Source organism: Cyanistes caeruleus, unplaced genomic scaffold, assembly GCF_971803275.1.
Source record: "Cyanistes caeruleus unplaced genomic scaffold, bCyaCae1.hap1.1 HAP1_SCAFFOLD_69, whole genome shotgun sequence".
Classification (NCBI taxonomy): Eukaryota; Metazoa; Chordata; class Aves; order Passeriformes; family Paridae; genus Cyanistes; species Cyanistes caeruleus.
The window spans coordinates 1693748-1713437 of record NW_028255886.1 but is presented as its reverse complement, the minus strand read 5'-3'; positions in this window follow the sequence as shown (position 1 = coordinate 1713437).

The following is a 19690-nucleotide window of genomic DNA, read 5'->3' as shown; positions in this document are numbered from 1 at the left end:
AGTGCTGTGGTGTCACAGAGAGGGGAAAACTGGAGTGATCACTGTTGTGCAGTGACAGAGAAATTTACAGAGGTGCTATGACTTGTCTGTTGCCACACAGGGAATGGAATTGGGGTTGTTCGGGCTGTGGTATCACAGAGAGTTTTAAATTGGTTCTGTCATGATTGTGATGTCCCAGAGAGGGGAATAATGCGTCTGTCACCACTGTGGTGTCACAGACAGGCGTAATTTAGAGTTGTCACTGCAGTAATGTCACAGAGACCTTTAACTGGCTCCCTCATTGGTGTGATGTCACAGAGAGGAGAATACTGAGGCTGCCGCTGCTCTGGTGTCACAGAGAGGAGTAGTTTTGGCCTGTCACTGCTGTGATGTCAGAGAGAGGGGAAAGCGTGTCTGTCACTGCTGCGGTGTTCCAAAGGGGATGAATTTGAGGCTGTCCTAAGTGTGATGTCACAGAGAGGGGAAAATTGAGGCAGCCACTACTGTGGTGTCACAGAGAGGCGCAAATTAGAGTTGTCAGTGCTGTGATGTCACAGGGAGGCGAAAATTGGGCCTCTCTCAGATGTGATGTCACAGAGAGAGGCGTAATGGATCTGTGAGTGCTGTGGTGTCACCGAGAGGCATAAATTAGAGTTGTCAGTGCAGTGATGTCACGGAGAGGAGAAACTGGGTCCTCATTGGTGTGATGTCACAGATAGAGGAAACCTGAGTCTGCCACTGCAGTGATGTCACAGAGAGGGGAAAACTGGGGCTATCACAGCTGTGGAGTCGCAGAGAAAGTATCACAGGTGCTATGACTTGTCTGTTGCCACAAAGGAGATGGAATTGGGGTTGTCATGGCTATGATATCAAAGGGAGGTTTTAATCGGTTCTGTTTCTTCTGTGATGTCACGGAGAGGGGAATTATGGGTCTGTCACTGCTGTGGTGTTCCTTTGGGGCTGAAATTAAGGCTGCCGTGGCTGTGATGTCACAGATAGAGGAAACCTGAGTCTGTCCCTGCTGTGGTGTCACAGAGAGGGGAAAACTGGGGCTGATCACTGTTGTGCAGTGAAAGTTACACAGGTGCTATGACTTGTCTGTTGCCACACAGGGAATGGAATTGGGGTTGTTAGGGCTGTGGTATCACAGAGAGATTTAAATTGGTTCTGTCATGACTGTGATGTCCCAGAGAGGGGAATAATGCGTCTGTCACCACTGTGGTGTCGCAGAGAGGTGTAAACTGGACTTGTCATTGCAGTGATCTCACCGAGAGGAGAAAACTGAGGCTTTCACTGCTGTGGCTTATCAGAGGGGATGAATTCTGACTTGTCTTTGATATCATGTCACAGAGAGGAGAAAAGTGGCACTATCACCGCTGTAAATGCTACAGATAAGTGTAAGTTGGGCTTGTTCAATCTGTGGGGTGACAGCAAGGGTGAAATTTGGCCTGTCAGTGCTGTGATGTCATAATGGGTGGAAAGTGCATCTTTGACTGCTGTGCTGTCACAGGCAGGCGTAAATTGGGGTTCCCACAGTTGTGATGTCACAGAGAGGGGAAAACTGGGGCTATCACAGCTGTGGAGTCTCAGAGAAAGTAACACAGGTGTTATGACTTGTCTGTTGCCACAAAGGAGATGGAATTGGGCTTGTCATGCCTATGGTATCTCAGAGAGGTTTTAATTGGTTCTGTCTGTTCTGTGATGTCACAGAGCGGGAAATAATGGGTCTGTCAGTGCTGTGGTGTTCCATCAGTGCTGAAATTAAGGCTGCCATGGCTGTGATGTCACAGATAGAAGAAACCTGAGTCTGTCAGTGCTGTGGTGTCACAGAGAGGGGAAAACTGGAGTGATCACTGTTGTGCAGTGACAGAGAAATTTACAGAGGTGCTATGACTTGTCTGTTGCCACACAGGGAATGGAATTGGGGTTGTTCGGGCTGTGGTATCACAGAGAGTTTTAAATTGGTTCTGTCATGATTGTGATGTCCCAGAGAGGGGAATAATGCGTCTGTCACCACTGTGGTGTCACAGACAGGCGTAATTTAGAGTTGTCACTGCAGTAATGTCACAGAGACCTTTAACTGGCTCCCTCATTGGTGTGATGTCACAGAGAGGAGAATACTGAGGCTGCCGCTGCTCTGGTGTCACAGAGAGGAGTAGTTTTGGCCTGTCACTGCTGTGATGTCAGAGAGAGGGGAAAGCGTGTCTGTCACTGCTGCGGTGTTCCAAAGGGGATGAATTTGAGGCTGTCCTAAGTGTGATGTCTCAGAGAGGGGAAAATTGAGGCAGCCACTACTGTGGTGTCACAGAGAGGCGCAAATTAGAGTTGTCAGTGCTGTGATGTCACAGGGAGGCGAAAATTGGGCCTCTCTCAGATGTGATGTCACAGAGAGAGGCGTAATGGATCTGTGAGTGCTGTGGTGTCACCAAGAGGCATAAATTAGAGTTGTCAGTGCAGTGATGTCACGGAGAGGAGAAACTGGGTCCCTCATTGGTGTGATGTCACAGATAGAGGAAACCTGAGTCTGCCACTGCAGTGATGTCACAGAGAGGGGAAAACTGGGGCTATCACAGCTGTGGAGTCGCAGAGAAAGTATCACAGGTGCTATGACTTGTCTGTTGCCACAAAGGAGATGGAATTGGGGTTGTCATGGCTATGATATCAAAGGGAGGTTTTAATCGGTTCTGTTTCTTCTGTGATGTCACGGAGAGGGGAATTATGGGTCTGTCACTGCTGTGGTGTTCCTTTGGGGCTGAAATTAAGGCTGCCGTGGCTGTGATGTCACAGATAGAGGAAACCTGAGTCTGTCCCTGCTGTGGTGTCACAGAGAGGGGAAAACTGGGGCTGATCACTGTTGTGCAGTGAAAATTACACAGGTGCTATGACTTGTCTGTTGCCACACAGGGAATGGAATTGGGGTTGTTCGGGCTGTGGTATCACAGAGAGATTTAAATTGGTTCTGTCATGACTGTGATGTCCCAGAGAGGGGAATAATGCGTCTGTCACCACTGTGGTGTCACAGAGAGGTGTAAACTGGACTTGTCATTGCAGTGATCTCACCGAGAGGAGAAAACTGAGGCTTTCACTGCTGTGGCTTATCAGAGGGGATGAATTCTGACTTGTCTTTGATATCATGTCACAGAGAGGAGAAAAGTGGCACTATCACCGCTGTAAATGTTACAGATAAGTGTAAGTTGGGCTTGTTCAATCTGTGGGGTGACAGCAAGGTTGAAATTTGGCCTGTCAGTGCTGTGATGTCATAATGGGTGGAAAGTGCATCTTTGACTGCTGTGCTGTCACAGGCAGGCGTAAATTGGGGTTCCCACAGTTGTGATGTCACAGAGAGGGGAAAACTGGGGCTATCACAGCTGTGGAGTCTCAGAGAAATTAACACAGGTGTTATGACTTGTCTGTTGCCACAAAGGAGATGGAATTGGGCTTGTCATGCCTATGGTATCTCAGAGAGGTTTTAATTGGTTCTGTCTGTTCTGTGATGTCACAGAGCGGGGAATAATGGGTCTGTCAGTGCTGTGGTGTTCCATCAGAGCTGAAATTAAGGCTGCCATGGCTGTGATGTCACAGATAGAAGAAACCTGAGTCTGTCAGTGCTGTGGTGTCACAGAGAGGGGAAATCTGGATTGATCACTGTTGTGCAGTGACAGAAAAATTTACAGAGGTGCTATGACTTGTCTGTTGCCACACAGGGAATAGAATTGGGGTTGTTCGGGCTGTGGTATCACAGAGAGATTTAAATTGGTTCTGTCATGATTGTGATGTCCCAGAGAGGGGAATAATGCGTCTGTCACCACTGTGGTGTCACAGACAGGCGTAATTTAGAGTTGTCACTGCAGTAATGTCACAGAGACCTTTAACTGGCTCCCTCATTGGTGTGATGTCACAGAGAGGAGAATACTGAGGCTGCCGCTGCTCTGGTGTCACAGAGAGGAGTAGTTTTGGCCTGTCACTGCTGTGATGTCAGAGAGAGGGGAAAGCGTGTCTGTCACTGCTGCGGTGTTCCAAAGGGGATGAATTTGAGGCTGTCCTAAGTGTGATGTCACAGAGAGGGGAAAATTGAGGCAGCCACTACTGTGGTGTCACAGAGAGGCGCAAATTAGAGTTGTCAGTGCTTTGATGTCACAGGGAGGCGAAAATTGGGCCTCTCTCAGATGTGATGTCACAGAGAGAGGCGTAATGGATCTGTGAGTGCTGTGGTGTCACCGAGAGGCATAAATTAGAGTTGTCAGTGCAGTGATGTCACGGAGAGGAGAAACTGGGTCCCTCATTGGTGTGATGTCACAGATAGAGGAAACCTGAGTCTGCCACTGCAGTGATGTCACAGAGAGGGGAAAGCTGGGGCTATCACAGCTGTGGAGTCGCAGAGAAAGTATCACAGGTGCTATGACTTGTCTGTTGCCACAAAGGAGATGGAATTGGGGTTGTCATGGCTATGATATCAAAGGGAGGTTTTAATCGGTTCTGTTTCTTCTGTGATGTCACGGAGAGGGGAATTATGGGTCTGTCACTGCTGTGGTGTTCCTTTGGGGCTGAAATTAAGGCTGCCGTGGCTGTGATGTCACAGATAGAGGAAACCTGAGTCTGTCCCTGCTGTGGTGTCACAGAGAGGGGAAAACTGGGGCTGATCACTGTTGTGCAGTGAAAGTTACACAGGTGCTATGACTTGTCTGTTGCCACACAGGGAATAGAATTGGGGTTGTTAGGGCTGTGGTATCACAGAGAGATTTAAATTGGTTCTGTCATGACTGTGATGTCCCAGAGAGGGGAATAATGCGTCTGTCACCACTGTGGTGTCGCAGAGAGGTGTAAACTGGACTTGTCATTGCAGTGATCTCACCGAGAGGAGAAAACTGAGGCTTTCACTGCTGTGGCTTATCAGAGGGGATGAATTCTGACTTGTCTTTGATATCATGTCACAGAGAGGAGAAAAGTGGCACTATCACCGCTGTAAATGTTACAGATAAGTGTAAGTTGGGCTTGTTCAATCTGTGGGGTGACAGCAAGGGTGAAATTTGGCCTATCAGTGCTGTGATGTCATAATGGGTGGAAAGTGCATCTTTGACTGCTGTGCTGTCACAGGCAGGCGTAAATTGGGGTTCCCACAGTTGTGATGTCACAGAGAGGGGAAAACTGGGGCTATCACAGCTGTGGAGTCTCAGAGAAAGTAACACAGGTGTTATGACTTGTCTGTTGCCACAAAGGAGATGGAATTGGGGTTGTCATGCCTATGGTATGTCAGAGAGGTTTTAATTGGTTCTGTCTGTTCTGTGATGTCATGGAGAGGGGAATTATGGGTCTGTCAGTGCTGTGGCGTTCCATCAGAGCTGAAATTAAGGCTGCCATGGCTGTGATGTCACAGATAGAAGAAACCTGAGTCTGTCAGTGCTGTGGTGTCACAGAGAGGGGAAATCTGGATTGATCACTGTTGTGCAGTGACAGAAAAATTTACAGAGGTGCTATGACTTGTCTGTTGCCACACAGGGAATAGAATTGGGGTTGTTCGGGCTGTGGTATCACAGAGAGTTTTAAATTGGTTCTGTCATGATTGTGATGTCCCAGAGAGGGGAATAATGCGTCTGTCACCACTGTGGTGTCACAGACAGGCGTAATTTAGAGTTGTCACTGCAGTAATGTCACAGAGACCTTTAACTGGCTCCCTCATTGGTGTGATGTCACAGAGAGGAGAATACTGAGGCTGCCGCTGCTCTGGTGTCACAGAGCGGAGTAGTTTTGGCCTGTCACTGCTGTGATGTCAGAGAGAGGGGAAAGCGTGTCTGTCACTGCTGCGGTGTTCAAAAGGGGATGAATTTGAGGCTGTCCTAAGTGTGATGTCTCAGAGAGGGGAAAATTGAGGCAGCCACTACTGTGGTGTCACAGAGAGGCGCAAATTAGAGTTGTCAGTGCTGTGATGTCACAGGGAGGCGAAAATTGGGCCTCTCTCAGATGTGATGTCACAGAGAGAGGCGTAATGGATCTGTGAGTGCTGTGGTGTCACCGAGAGGCATAAATTAGAGTTGTCAGTGCAGTGATGTCACGGAGAGGAGAAACTGGGTCCCTCATTGGTGTGATGTCACAGATAGAGGAAACCTGAGTCTGCCACTGCAGTGATGTCACAGAGAGGGGAAAACTGGGGCTATCACAGCTGTGGAGTCGCAGAGAAAGTATCACAGGTGCTATGACTTGTCTGTTGCCACAAAGGAGATGGAATTGGGGTTGTCATGGCTATGATATCAAAGGGAGGTTTTAATCGGTTCTGTTTCTTCTGTGATGTCACGGAGAGGGGAATTACGGGTCTGTCACTGCTGTGGTGTTCCTTTGGGGCTGAAATTAAGGCTGCCGTGGCTGTGATGTCACAGATAGAGGAAACCTGAGTCTGTCCCTGCTGTGGTGTCACAGAGAGGGGAAAACTGGGGCTGATCACTGTTGTGCAGTGAAAGTTACACAGGTGCTATGACTTGTCTGTTGCCACACAGGGAATGGAATTGGGGTTGTTCGGGCTGTGGTATCACAGAGAGATTTAAATTGGTTCTGTCATGACTGTGATGTCCCAGAGAGGGGAATAATGCGTCTGTCACCACTGTGGTGTCGCAGAGAGGTGTAAACTGGACTTGTCATTGCAGTGATCTCACCGAGAGGAGAAAACTGAGGCTTTCACTGCTGTGGCTTATCAGAGGGGATGAATTCTGACTTGTCTTTGATATCATGTCACAGAGAGGAGAAAAGTGGCACTATCACCGCTGTAAATGTTACAGATAAGTGTAAGTTGGGCTTGTTCAATCTGTGGGGTGACAGCAAGGGTGAAATTTGGCCTGTCAGTGCTGTGATGTCATAATGGGTGGAAAGTGCATCTTTGACTGCTGTGCTGTCACAGGCAGGCGTAAATTGGGGTTCCCACAGTTGTGATGTCACAGAGAGGGGAAAACTGGGGCTATCACAGCTGTGGAGTCTCAGAGAAATTAACACAGGTGTTATGACTTGTCTGTTGCCACAAAGGAGATGGAATTGGGCTTGTCATGCCTATGGTATCTCAGAGAGGTTTTAATTGGTTCTGTCTGTTCTGTGATGTCACAGTGCGGGAAATAATGGGTCTGTCAGTGCTGTGGTGTTCCATCAGAGCTGAAATTAAGGCTGCCATGGCTGTGATGTCACAGATAGAAGAAACCTGAGTCTGTCAGTGCTGTGGTGTCACAGAGAGGGGAAAACTGGAGTGATCACTGTTGTGCAGTGACAGAGAAATTTACAGAGGTGCTATGACTTGTCTGTTGCCACACAGGGAATGGAATTGGGGTTGTTCGGGCTGTGGTATCACAGAGAGTTTTAAATTGGTTCTGTCATGATTGTGATGTCCCAGAGAGGGGAATAATGCGTCTGTCACCACTGTGGTGTCACAGACAGGCGTAATTTAGAGTTGTCACTGCAGTAATGTCACAGAGACCTTTAACTGGCTCCCTCATTGGTGTGATGTCACAGAGAGGAGAATACTGAGGCTGCCGCTGCTCTGGTGTCACAGAGAGGAGTAGTTTTGGCCTGTCACTGCTGTGATGTCAGAGAGAGGGGAAAGCGTGTCTGTCACTGCTGCGGTGTTCCAAAGGGGATGAATTTGAGGCTGTCCTAAGTGTGATGTCTCAGAGAGGGGAAAATTGAGGCAGCCACTACTGTGGTGTCACAGAGAGGCGCAAATTAGAGTTGTCAGTGCTGTGATGTCACAGGGAGGCGAAAATTGGGCCTCTCTCAGATGTGATGTCACAGAGAGAGGCGTAATGGATCTGTGAGTGCTGTGGTGTCACCGAGAGGCATAAATTAGAGTTGTCAGTGCAGTGATGTCACGGAGAGGAGAAACTGGGTCCCTCATTGGTGTGATGTCACAGATAGAGGAAACCTGAGTCTGCCACTGCAGTGATGTCACAGAGAAGGGAAAACTGGGGCTATCACAGCTGTGGAGTCGCAGAGAAAGTATCACAGGTGCTATGACTTGTCTGTTGCCACAAAGGAGATGGAATTGGGGTTGTCATGGCTATGATATCAAAGGGAGGTTTTAATCGGTTCTGTTTCTTCTGTGATGTCACGGAGAGGGGAATTATGGGTCTGTCACTGCTGTGGTGTTCCTTTGGGGCTGAAATTAAGGCTGCCGTGGCTGTGATGTCACAGATAGAGGAAACCTGAGTCTGTCCCTGCTGTGGTGTCACAGAGAGGGGAAAACTGGGGCTGATCACTGTTGTGCAGTGAAAGTTACACAGGTGCTATGACTTGTCTGTTGCCACACAGGGAATGGAATTGGGGTTGTTAGGGCTGTGGTATCACAGAGAGATTTAAATTGGTTCTGTCATGACTGTGATGTCCCAGAGAGGGGAATAATGCGTCTGTCACCACTGTGGTGTCGCAGAGAGGTGTAAACTGGACTTGTCATTGCAGTGATCTCACCGAGAGGAGAAAACTGAGGCTTTCACTGCTGTGGCTTATCAGAGGGGATGCATTCTGACTTGTCTTTGATATCATGTCACAGAGAGGAGAAAAGTGGCACTATCACCGCTGTAAATGTTACAGATAAGTGTAAGTTGGGCTTGTTCAATCTGTGGGGTGACAGCAAGGGTGAAATTTGGCCTGTCAGTGCTGTGATGTCATAATGGGTGGAAAGTGCATCTTTGACTGCTGTGCTGTCACAGGCAGGCGTAAATTGGGGTTCCCACAGTTGTGATGTCACAGAGAGGGGAAAACTGGGGCTATCACAGCTGTGGAGTCTCAGAGAAATTAACACAGGTGTTATGACTTGTCTGTTGCCACAAAGGAGATGGAATTGGGCTTGTCATGCCTATGGTATCTCAGAGAGGTTTTAATTGGTTCTGTCTGTTCTGTGATGTCACAGTGCGGGAAATAATGGGTCTGTCAGTGCTGTGGTGTTCCATCAGAGCTGAAATTAAGGCTGCCATGGCTGTGATGTCACAGATAGAAGAAACCTGAGTCTGTCAGTGCTGTGGTGTCACAGAGAGGGGAAAACTGGAGTGATCACTGTTGTGCAGTGACAGAGAAATTTACAGAGGTGCTATGACTTGTCTGTTGCCACACAGGGAATGGAATTGGGGTTGTTCGGGCTGTGGTATCACAGAGAGTTTTAAATTGGTTCTGTCATGATTGTGATGTCCCAGAGAGGGGAATAATGCGTCTGTCACCACTGTGGTGTCACAGACAGGCGTAATTTAGAGTTGTCACTGCAGTAATGTCACAGAGACCTTTAACTGGCTCCCTCATTGGTGTGATGTCACAGAGAGGAGAATACTGAGGCTGCCGCTGCTCTGGTGTCACAGAGAGGAGTAGTTTTGGCCTGTCACTGCTGTGATGTCAGAGAGAGGGGAAAGCGTGTCTGTCACTGCTGCGGTGTTCCAAAGGGGATGAATTTGAGGCTGTCCTAAGTGTGATGTCACAGAGAGGGGAAAATTGAGGCAGCCACTACTGTGGTGTCACAGAGAGGCGCAAATTAGAGTTGTCAGTGCTGTGATGTCACAGGGAGGCGAAAATTGGGCCTCTCTCAGATGTGATGTCACAGAGAGAGGCGTAATGGATCTGTGAGTGCTGTGGTGTCACCGAGAGGCATAAATTAGAGTTGTCAGTGCAGTGATGTCACGGAGAGGAGAAACTGGGTCCTCATTGGTGTGATGTCACAGATAGAGGAAACCTGAGTCTGCCACTGCAGTGATGTCACAGAGAGGGGAAAACTGGGGCTATCACAGCTGTGGAGTCGCAGAGAAAGTATCACAGGTGCTATGACTTGTCTGTTGCCACAAAGGAGATGGAATTGGGGTTGTCATGGCTATGATATCAAAGGGAGGTTTTAATCGGTTCTGTTTCTTCTGTGATGTCACGGAGAGGGGAATTATGGGTCTGTCACTGCTGTGGTGTTCCTTTGGGGCTGAAATTAAGGCTGCCGTGGCTGTGATGTCACAGATAGAGGAAACCTGAGTCTGTCCCTGCTGTGGTGTCACAGAGAGGGGAAAACTGGGGCTGATCACTGTTGTGCAGTGAAAGTTACACAGGTGCTATGACTTGTCTGTTGCCACACAGGGAATGGAATTGGGGTTGTTAGGGCTGTGGTATCACAGAGAGATTTAAATTGGTTCTGTCATGACTGTGATGTCCCAGAGAGGGGAATAATGCGTCTGTCACCACTGTGGTGTCACAGAGAGGTGTAAACTGGACTTGTCATTGCAGTGATCTCACCGAGAGGAGAAAACTGAGGCTTTCACTGCTGTGGCTTATCAGAGGGGATGAATTCTGACTTGTCTTTGATATCATGTCACAGAGAGGAGAAAAGTGGCACTATCACCGCTGTAAATGCTACAGATAAGTGTAAGTTGGGCTTGTTCAATCTGTGGGGTGACAGCAAGGGTGAAATTTGGCCTGTCAGTGCTGTGATGTCATAATGGGTGGAAAGTGCATCTTTGACTGCTGTGCTGTCACAGGCAGGCGTAAATTGGGGTTCCCACAGTTGTGATGTCACAGAGAGGGGAAAACTGGGGCTATCACAGCTGTGGAGTCTCAGAGAAAGTAACACAGGTGTTATGACTTGTCTGTTGCCACAAAGGTGATGGAATTGGGCTTGTCATGCCTATGGTATCTCAGAGAGGTTTTAATTGGTTCTGTCTGTTCTGTGATGTCACAGAGCGGGAAATAATGGGTCTGTCAGTGCTGTGGTGTTCCATCAGAGCTGAAATTAAGGCTGCCATGGCTGTGATGTCACAGATAGAAGAAACCTGAGTCTGTCAGTGCTGTGGTGTCACAGAGAGGGGAAAACTGGAGTGATCACTGTTGTGCAGTGACAGAGAAATTTACAGAGGTGCTATGACTTGTCTGTTGCCACACAGGGAATGGAATTGGGGTTGTTCGGGCTGTGGTATCACAGAGAGTTTTAAATTGGTTCTGTCATGATTGTGATGTCCCAGAGAGGGGAATAATGCGTCTGTCACCACTGTGGTGTCACAGACAGGCGTAATTTAGAGTTGTCACTGCAGTAATGTCACAGAGACCTTTAACTGGCTCCCTCATTGGTGTGATGTCACAGAGAGGAGAATACTGAGGCTGCCGCTGCTCTGGTGTCACAGAGAGGAGTAGTTTTGGCCTGTCACTGCTGTGATGTCAGAGAGAGGGGAAAGCGTGTCTGTCACTGCTGCGGTGTTCCAAAGGGGATGAATTTGAGGCTGTCCTAAGTGTGATGTCTCAGAGAGGGGAAAATTGAGGCAGCCACTACTGTGGTGTCACAGAGAGGCGCAAATTAGAGTTGTCAGTGCTGTGATGTCACAGGGAGGCGAAAATTGGGCCTCTCTCAGATGTGATGTCACAGAGAGAGGCGTAATGGATCTGTGAGTGCTGTGGTGTCACCGAGAGGCATAAATTAGAGTTGTCAGTGCAGTGATGTCACGGAGAGGAGAAACTGGGTCCCTCATTGGTGTGATGTCACAGATAGAGGAAACCTGAGTCTGCCACTGCAGTGATGTCACAGAGAGGGGAAAACTGGGGCTATCACAGCTGTGGAGTCGCAGAGAAAGTATCACAGGTGCTATGACTTGTCTGTTGCCACAAAGGAGATGGAATTGGGGTTGTCATGGCTATGATATCAAAGGGAGGTTTTAATCGGTTCTGTTTCTTCTGTGATGTCACGGAGAGGGGAATTATGGGTCTGTCACTGCTGTGGTGTTCCTTTGGGGCTGAAATTAAGGCTGCCGTGGCTGTGATGTCACAGATAGAGGAAACCTGAGTCTGTCCCTGCTGTGGTGTCACAGAGAGGGGAAAACTGGGGCTGATCACTGTTGTGCAGTGAAAGTTACACAGGTGCTATGACTTGTCTGTTGCCACACAGGGAATGGAATTGGGGTTGTTAGGGCTGTGGTATCACAGAGAGATTTAAATTGGTTCTGTCATGACTGTGATGTCCCAGAGAGGGGAATAATGCGTCTGTCACCACTGTGGTGTCGCAGAGAGGTGTAAACTGGACTTGTCATTGCAGTGATCTCATCGAGAGGAGAAAACTGAGGCTTTCACTGCTGTGGCTTATCAGAGGGGATGAATTCTGACTTGTCTTTGATATCATGTCACAGAGAGGAGAAAAGTGGCACTATCACCGCTGTAAATGTTACAGATAAGTGTAAGTTGGGCTTGTTCAATCTGTGGGGTGACAGCAAGGGTGAAATTTGGCCTATCAGTGCTGTGATGTCATAATGGGTGGAAAGTGCATCTTTGACTGCTGTGCTGTCACAGGCAGGCGTAAATTGGGGTTCCCACAGTTGTGATGTCACAGAGAGGGGAAAACTGGGGCTATCACAGCTGTGGAGTCTCAGAGAAAGTAACACAGGTGTTATGACTTGTCTGTTGCCACAAAGGAGATGGAATTGGGGTTGTCATGCCTATGGTATGTCAGAGAGGTTTTAATTGGTTCTGTCTGTTCTGTGATGTCACGGAGAGGGGAATTATGGGTCTGTCAGTGCTGTGGCGTTCCATCAGAGCTGAAATTAAGGCTGCCATGGCTGTGATGTCACAGATAGAAGAAACCTGAGTCTGTCAGTGCTGTGATGTCACAGAGAGGGGAAATCTGGATTGATCACTGTTGTGCAGTGACAGAAAAATTTACAGAGGTGCTATGACTTGTCTGTTGCCACACAGGGAATAGAATTGGGGTTGTTCGGGCTGTGGTATCACAGAGAGTTTTAAATTGGTTCTGTCATGATTGTGATGTCCCAGAGAGGGGAATAATGCGTCTGTCACCACTGTGGTGTCACAGACAGGCGTAATTTAGAGTTGTCACTGCAGTAATGTCACAGAGACCTTTAACTGGCTCCCTCATTGGTGTGATGTCACAGAGAGGAGAATACTGAGGCTGCCGCTGCTCTGGTGTCACAGAGAGGAGTAGTTTTGGCCTGTCACTGCTGTGATGTCAGAGAGAGGGGAAAGCGTGTCTGTCACTGCTGCGGTGTTCCAAAGGGGATGAATTTGAGGCTGTCCTAAGTGTGATGTCTCAGAGAGGGGAAAATTGAGGCAGCCACTACTGTGGTGTCACAGAGAGGCGCAAATTAGAGTTGTCAGTGCTGTGATGTCACAGGGAGGCGAAAATTGGGCCTCTCTCAGATGTGATGTCACAGAGAGAGGCGTAATGGATCTGTGAGTGCTGTGGTGTCACCGAGAGGCATAAATTAGAGTTGTCAGTGCAGTGATGTCACGGAGAGGAGAAACTGGGTCCCTCATTGGTGTGATGTCACAGATAGAGGAAACCTGAGTCTGCCACTGCAGTGATGTCACAGAGAAGGGAAAACTGGGGCTATCACAGCTGTGGAGTCGCAGAGAAAGTATCACAGGTGCTATGACTTGTCTGTTGCCACAAAGGAGATGGAATTGGGGTTGTCATGGCTATGATATCAAAGGGAGGTTTTAATCGGTTCTGTTTCTTCTGTGATGTCACGGAGAGGGGAATTATGGGTCTGTCACTGCTGTGGTGTTCCTTTGGGGCTGAAATTAAGGCTGCCGTGGCTGTGATGTCACAGATAGAGGAAACCTGAGTCTGTCCCTGCTGTGGTGTCACAGAGAGGGGAAAACTGGGGCTGATCACTGTTGTGCAGTGAAAGTTACACAGGTGCTATGACTTGTCTGTTGCCACACAGGGAATGGAATTGGGGTTGTTAGGGCTGTGGTATCACAGAGAGATTTAAATTGGTTCTGTCATGACTGTGATGTCCCAGAGAGGGGAATAATGCGTCTGTCACCACTGTGGTGTCGCAGAGAGGTGTAAACTGGACTTGTCATTGCAGTGATCTCACCGAGAGGAGAAAACTGAGGCTTTCACTGCTGTGGCTTATCAGAGGGGATGCATTCTGACTTGTCTTTGATATCATGTCACAGAGAGGAGAAAAGTGGCACTATCACCGCTGTAAATGTTACAGATAAGTGTAAGTTGGGCTTGTTCAATCTGTGGGGTGACAGCAAGGGTGAAATTTGGCCTGTCAGTGCTGTGATGTCATAATGGGTGGAAAGTGCATCTTTGACTGCTGTGCTGTCACAGGCAGGCGTAAATTGGGGTTCCCACAGTTGTGATGTCACAGAGAGGGGAAAACTGGGGCTATCACAGCTGTGGAGTCTCAGAGAAATTAACACAGGTGTTATGACTTGTCTGTTGCCACAAAGGAGATGGAATTGGGCTTGTCATGCCTATGGTATCTCAGAGAGGTTTTAATTGGTTCTGTCTGTTCTGTGATGTCACAGAGCGGGAAATAATGGGTCTGTCAGTGCTGTGGTGTTCCATCAGAGCTGAAATTAAGGCTGCCATGGCTGTGATGTCACAGATAGAAGAAACCTGAGTCTGTCAGTGCTGTGGTGTCACAGAGAGGGGAAAACTGGAGTGATCACTGTTGTGCAGTGACAGAGAAATTTACAGAGGTGCTATGACTTGTCTGTTGCCACACAGGGAATGGAATTGGGGTTGTTCGGGCTGTGGTATCACAGAGAGTTTTAAATTGGTTCTGTCATGATTGTGATGTCCCAGAGAGGGGAATAATGCGTCTGTCACCACTGTGGTGTCACAGACAGGCGTAATTTAGAGTTGTCACTGCAGTAATGTCACAGAGACCTTTAACTGGCTCCCTCATTGGTGTGATGTCACAGAGAGGAGAATACTGAGGCTGCCGCTGCTCTGGTGTCACAGAGAGGAGTAGTTTTGGCCTGTCACTGCTGTGATGTCAGAGAGAGGGGAAAGCGTGTCTGTCACTGCTGCGGTGTTCCAAAGGGGATGAATTTGAGGCTGTCCTAAGTGTGATGTCACAGAGAGGGGAAAATTGAGGCAGCCACTACTGTGGTGTCACAGAGAGGCGCAAATTAGAGTTGTCAGTGCTGTGATGTCACAGGGAGGCGAAAATTGGGCCTCTCTCAGATGTGATGTCACAGAGAGAGGCGTAATGGATCTGTGAGTGCTGTGGTGTCACCGAGAGGCATAAATTAGAGTTGTCAGTGCAGTGATGTCACGGAGAGGAGAAACTGGGTCCTCATTGGTGTGATGTCACAGATAGAGGAAACCTGAGTCTGCCACTGCAGTGATGTCACAGAGAGGGGAAAACTGGGGCTATCACAGCTGTGGAGTCGCAGAGAAAGTATCACAGGTGCTATGACTTGTCTGTTGCCACAAAGGAGATGGAATTGGGGTTGTCATGGCTATGATATCAAAGGGAGGTTTTAATCGGTTCTGTTTCTTCTGTGATGTCACGGAGAGGGGAATTATGGGTCTGTCACTGCTGTGGTGTTCCTTTGGGGCTGAAATTAAGGCTGCCGTGGCTGTGATGTCACAGATAGAGGAAACCTGAGTCTGTCCCTGCTGTGGTGTCACAGAGAGGGGAAAACTGGGGCTGATCACTGTTGTGCAGTGAAAGTTACACAGGTGCTATGACTTGTCTGTTGCCACACAGGGAATGGAATTGGGGTTGTTAGGGCTGTGGTATCACAGAGAGATTTAAATTGGTTCTGTCATGACTGTGATGTCCCAGAGAGGGGAATAATGCGTCTGTCACCACTGTGGTGTCGCAGAGAGGTGTAAACTGGACTTGTCATTGCAGTGATCTCACCGAGAGGAGAAAACTGAGGCTTTCACTGCTGTGGCTTATCAGAGGGGATGAATTCTGACTTGTCTTTGATATCATGTCACAGAGAGGAGAAAAGTGGCACTATCACCGCTGTAAATGTTACAGATAAGTGTAAGTTGGGCTTGTTCAATCTGTGGGGTGACAGCAAGGGTGAAATTTGGCCTGTCAGTGCTGTGATGTCATAATGGGTGGAAAGTGCATCTTTGACTGCTGTGCTGTCACAGGCAGGCGTAAATTGGGGTTCCCACAGTTGTGATGTCACAGAGAGGGGAAAACTGGGGCTATCACAGCTGTGGAGTCTCAGAGAAATTAACACAGGTGTTATGACTTGTCTGTTGCCACAAAGGAGATGGAATTGGGCTTGTCATGCCTATGGTATCTCAGAGAGGTTTTAATTGGTTCTGTCTGTTCTGTGATGTCACAGTGCGGGAAATAATGGGTCTGTCAGTGCTGTGGTGTTCCATCAGAGCTGAAATTAAGGCTGCCATGGCTGTGATGTCACAGATAGAAGAAACCTGAGTCTGTCAGTGCTGTGGTGTCACAGAGAGGGGAAAACTGGAGTGATCACTGTTGTGCAGTGACAGAGAAATTTACAGAGGTGCTATGACTTGTCTGTTGCCACACAGGGAATGGAATTGGGGTTGTTCGGGCTGTGGTATCACAGAGAGTTTTAAATTGGTTCTGTCATGATTGTGATGTCCCAGAGAGGGGAATAATGCGTCTGTCACCACTGTGGTGTCACAGACAGGCGTAATTTAGAGTTGTCACTGCAGTAATGTCACAGAGACCTTTAACTGGCTCCCTCATTGGTGTGATGTCACAGAGAGGAGAATACTGAGGCTGCCGCTGCTCTGGTGTCACAGAGAGGAGTAGTTTTGGCCTGTCACTGCTGTGATGTCAGAGAGAGGGGAAAGCGTGTCTGTCACTGCTGCGGTGTTCCAAAGGGGATGAATTTGAGGCTGTCCTAAGTGTGATGTCACAGAGAGGGGAAAATTGAGGCAGCCACTACTGTGGTGTCACAGAGAGGCGCAAATTAGAGTTGTCAGTGCTGTGATGTCACAGGGAGGCGAAAATTGGGCCTCTCTCAGATGTGATGTCACAGAGAGAGGCGTAATGGATCTGTGAGTGCTGTGGTGTCACCGAGAGGCATAAATTAGAGTTGTCAGTGCAGTGATGTCACGGAGAGGAGAAACTGGGTCCTCATTGGTGTGATGTCACAGATAGAGGAAACCTGAGTCTGCCACTGCAGTGATGTCACAGAGAGGGGAAAACTGGGGCTATCACAGCTGTGGAGTCGCAGAGAAAGTATCACAGGTGCTATGACTTGTCTGTTGCCACAAAGGAGATGGAATTGGGGTTGTCATGGCTATGATATCAAAGGGAGGTTTTAATCGGTTCTGTTTCTTCTGTGATGTCACGGAGAGGGGAATTATGGGTCTGTCACTGCTGTGGTGTTCCTTTGGGGCTGAAATTAAGGCTGCCGTGGCTGTGATGTCACAGATAGAGGAAACCTGAGTCTGTCCCTGCTGTGGTGTCACAGAGAGGGGAAAACTGGGGCTGATCACTGTTGTGCAGTGAAAGTTACACAGGTGCTATGACTTGTCTGTTGCCACACAGGGAATGGAATTGGGGTTGTTAGGGCTGTGGTATCACAGAGAGATTTAAATTGGTTCTGTCATGACTGTGATGTCCCAGAGAGGGGAATAATGCGTCTGTCACCACTGTGGTGTCACAGAGAGGTGTAAACTGGACTTGTCATTGCAGTGATCTCACCGAGAGGAGAAAACTGAGGCTTTCACTGCTGTGGCTTATCAGAGGGGATGAATTCTGACTTGTCTTTGATATCATGTCACAGAGAGGAGAAAAGTGGCACTATCACCGCTGTAAATGCTACAGATAAGTGTAAGTTGGGCTTGTTCAATCTGTGGGGTGACAGCAAGGGTGAAATTTGGCCTGTCAGTGCTGTGATGTCATAATGGGTGGAAAGTGCATCTTTGACTGCTGTGCTGTCACAGGCAGGCGTAAATTGGGGTTCCCACAGTTGTGATGTCACAGAGAGGGGAAAACTGGGGCTATCACAGCTGTGGAGTCTCAGAGAAAGTAACACAGGTGTTATGACTTGTCTGTTGCCACAAAGGAGATGGAATTGGGCTTGTCATGCCTATGGTATCTCAGAGAGGTTTTAATTGGTTCTGTCTGTTCTGTGATGTCACAGAGCGGGAAATAATGGGTCTGTCAGTGCTGTGGTGTTCCATCAGAGCTGAAATTAAGGCTGCCATGGCTGTGATGTCACAGATAGAAGAAACCTGAGTCTGTCAGTGCTGTGGTGTCACAGAGAGGGGAAAACTGGAGTGATCACTGTTGTGCAGTGACAGAGAAATTTACAGAGGTGCTATGACTTGTCTGTTGCCACACAGGGAATGGAATTGGGGTTGTTCGGGCTGTGGTATCACAGAGAGTTTTAAATTGGTTCTGTCATGATTGTGATGTCCCAGAGAGGGGAATAATGCGTCTGTCACCACTGTGGTGTCACAGACAGGCGTAATTTAGAGTTGTCACTGCAGTAATGTCACAGAGACCTTTAACTGGCTCCCTCATTGGTGTGATGTCACAGAGAGGAGAATACTGAGGCTGCCGCTGCTCTGGTGTCACAGAGAGGAGTAGTTTTGGCCTGTCACTGCTGTGATGTCAGAGAGAGGGGAAAGCGTGTCTGTCACTGCTGCGGTGTTCCAAAGGGGATGAATTTGAGGCTGTCCTAAGTGTGATGTCTCAGAGAGGGGAAAATTGAGGCAGCCACTACTGTGGTGTCACAGAGAGGCGCAAATTAGAGTTGTCAGTGCTGTGATGTCACAGGGAGGCGAAAATTGGGCCTCTCTCAGATGTGATGTCACAGAGAGAGGCGTAATGGATCTGTGAGTGCTGTGGTGTCACCGAGAGGCATAAATTAGAGTTGTCAGTGCAGTGATGTCACGGAGAGGAGAAACTGGGTCCCTCATTGGTGTGATGTCACAGATAGAGGAAACCTGAGTCTGCCACTGCAGTGATGTCACAGAGAGGGGAAAACTGGGGCTATCACAGCTGTGGAGTCGCAGAGAAAGTATCACAGGTGCTATGACTTGTCTGTTGCCACAAAGGAGATGGAATTGGGGTTGTCATGGCTATGATATCAAAGGGAGGTTTTAATCGGTTCTGTTTCTTCTGTGATGTCACGGAGAGGGGAATTATGGGTCTGTCACTGCTGTGGTGTTCCTTTGGGGCTGAAATTAAGGCTGCCGTGGCTGTGATGTCACAGATAGAGGAAACCTGAGTCTGTCCCTGCTGTGGTGTCACAGAGAGGGGAAAACTGGGGCTGATCACTGTTGTGCAGTGAAAGTTACACAGGTGCTATGACTTGTCTGTTGCCACACAGGGAATGGAATTGGGGTTGTTAGGGCTGTGGTATCACAGAGAGATTTAAATTGGTTCTGTCATGACTGTGATGTCCCAGAGAGGGGAATAATGCGTCTGTCACCACTGTGGTGTCGCAGAGAGGTGTAAACTGGACTTGTCATTGCAGTGATCTCATCGAGAGGAGAAAACTGAGGCTTTCACTGCTGTGGCTTATCAGAGGGGATGAATTCTGACTTGTCTTTGATATCATGTCACAGAGAGGAGAAAAGTGGCACTATCACCGCTGTAAATGTTACAGATAAGTGTAAGTTGGGCTTGTTCAATCTGTGGGGTGACAGCAAGGGTGAAATTTGGCCTATCAGTGCTGTGATGTCATAATGGGTGGAAAGTGCATCTTTGACTGCTGTGCTGTCACAGGCAGGCGTAAATTGGGGTTCCCACAGTTGTGATGTCACAGAGAGGGGAAAACTGGGGCTATCACAGCTGTGGAGTCTCAGAGAAAGTAACACAGGTGTTATGACTTGTCTGTTGCCACAAAGGAGATGGAATTGGGGTTGTCATGCCTATGGTATGTCAGAGAGGTTTTAATTGGTTCTGTCTGTTCTGTGATGTCACGGAGAGGGGAATTATGGGTCTGTCAGTGCTGTGGCGTTCCATCAGAGCTGAAATTAAGGCTGCCATGGCTGTGATGTCACAGATAG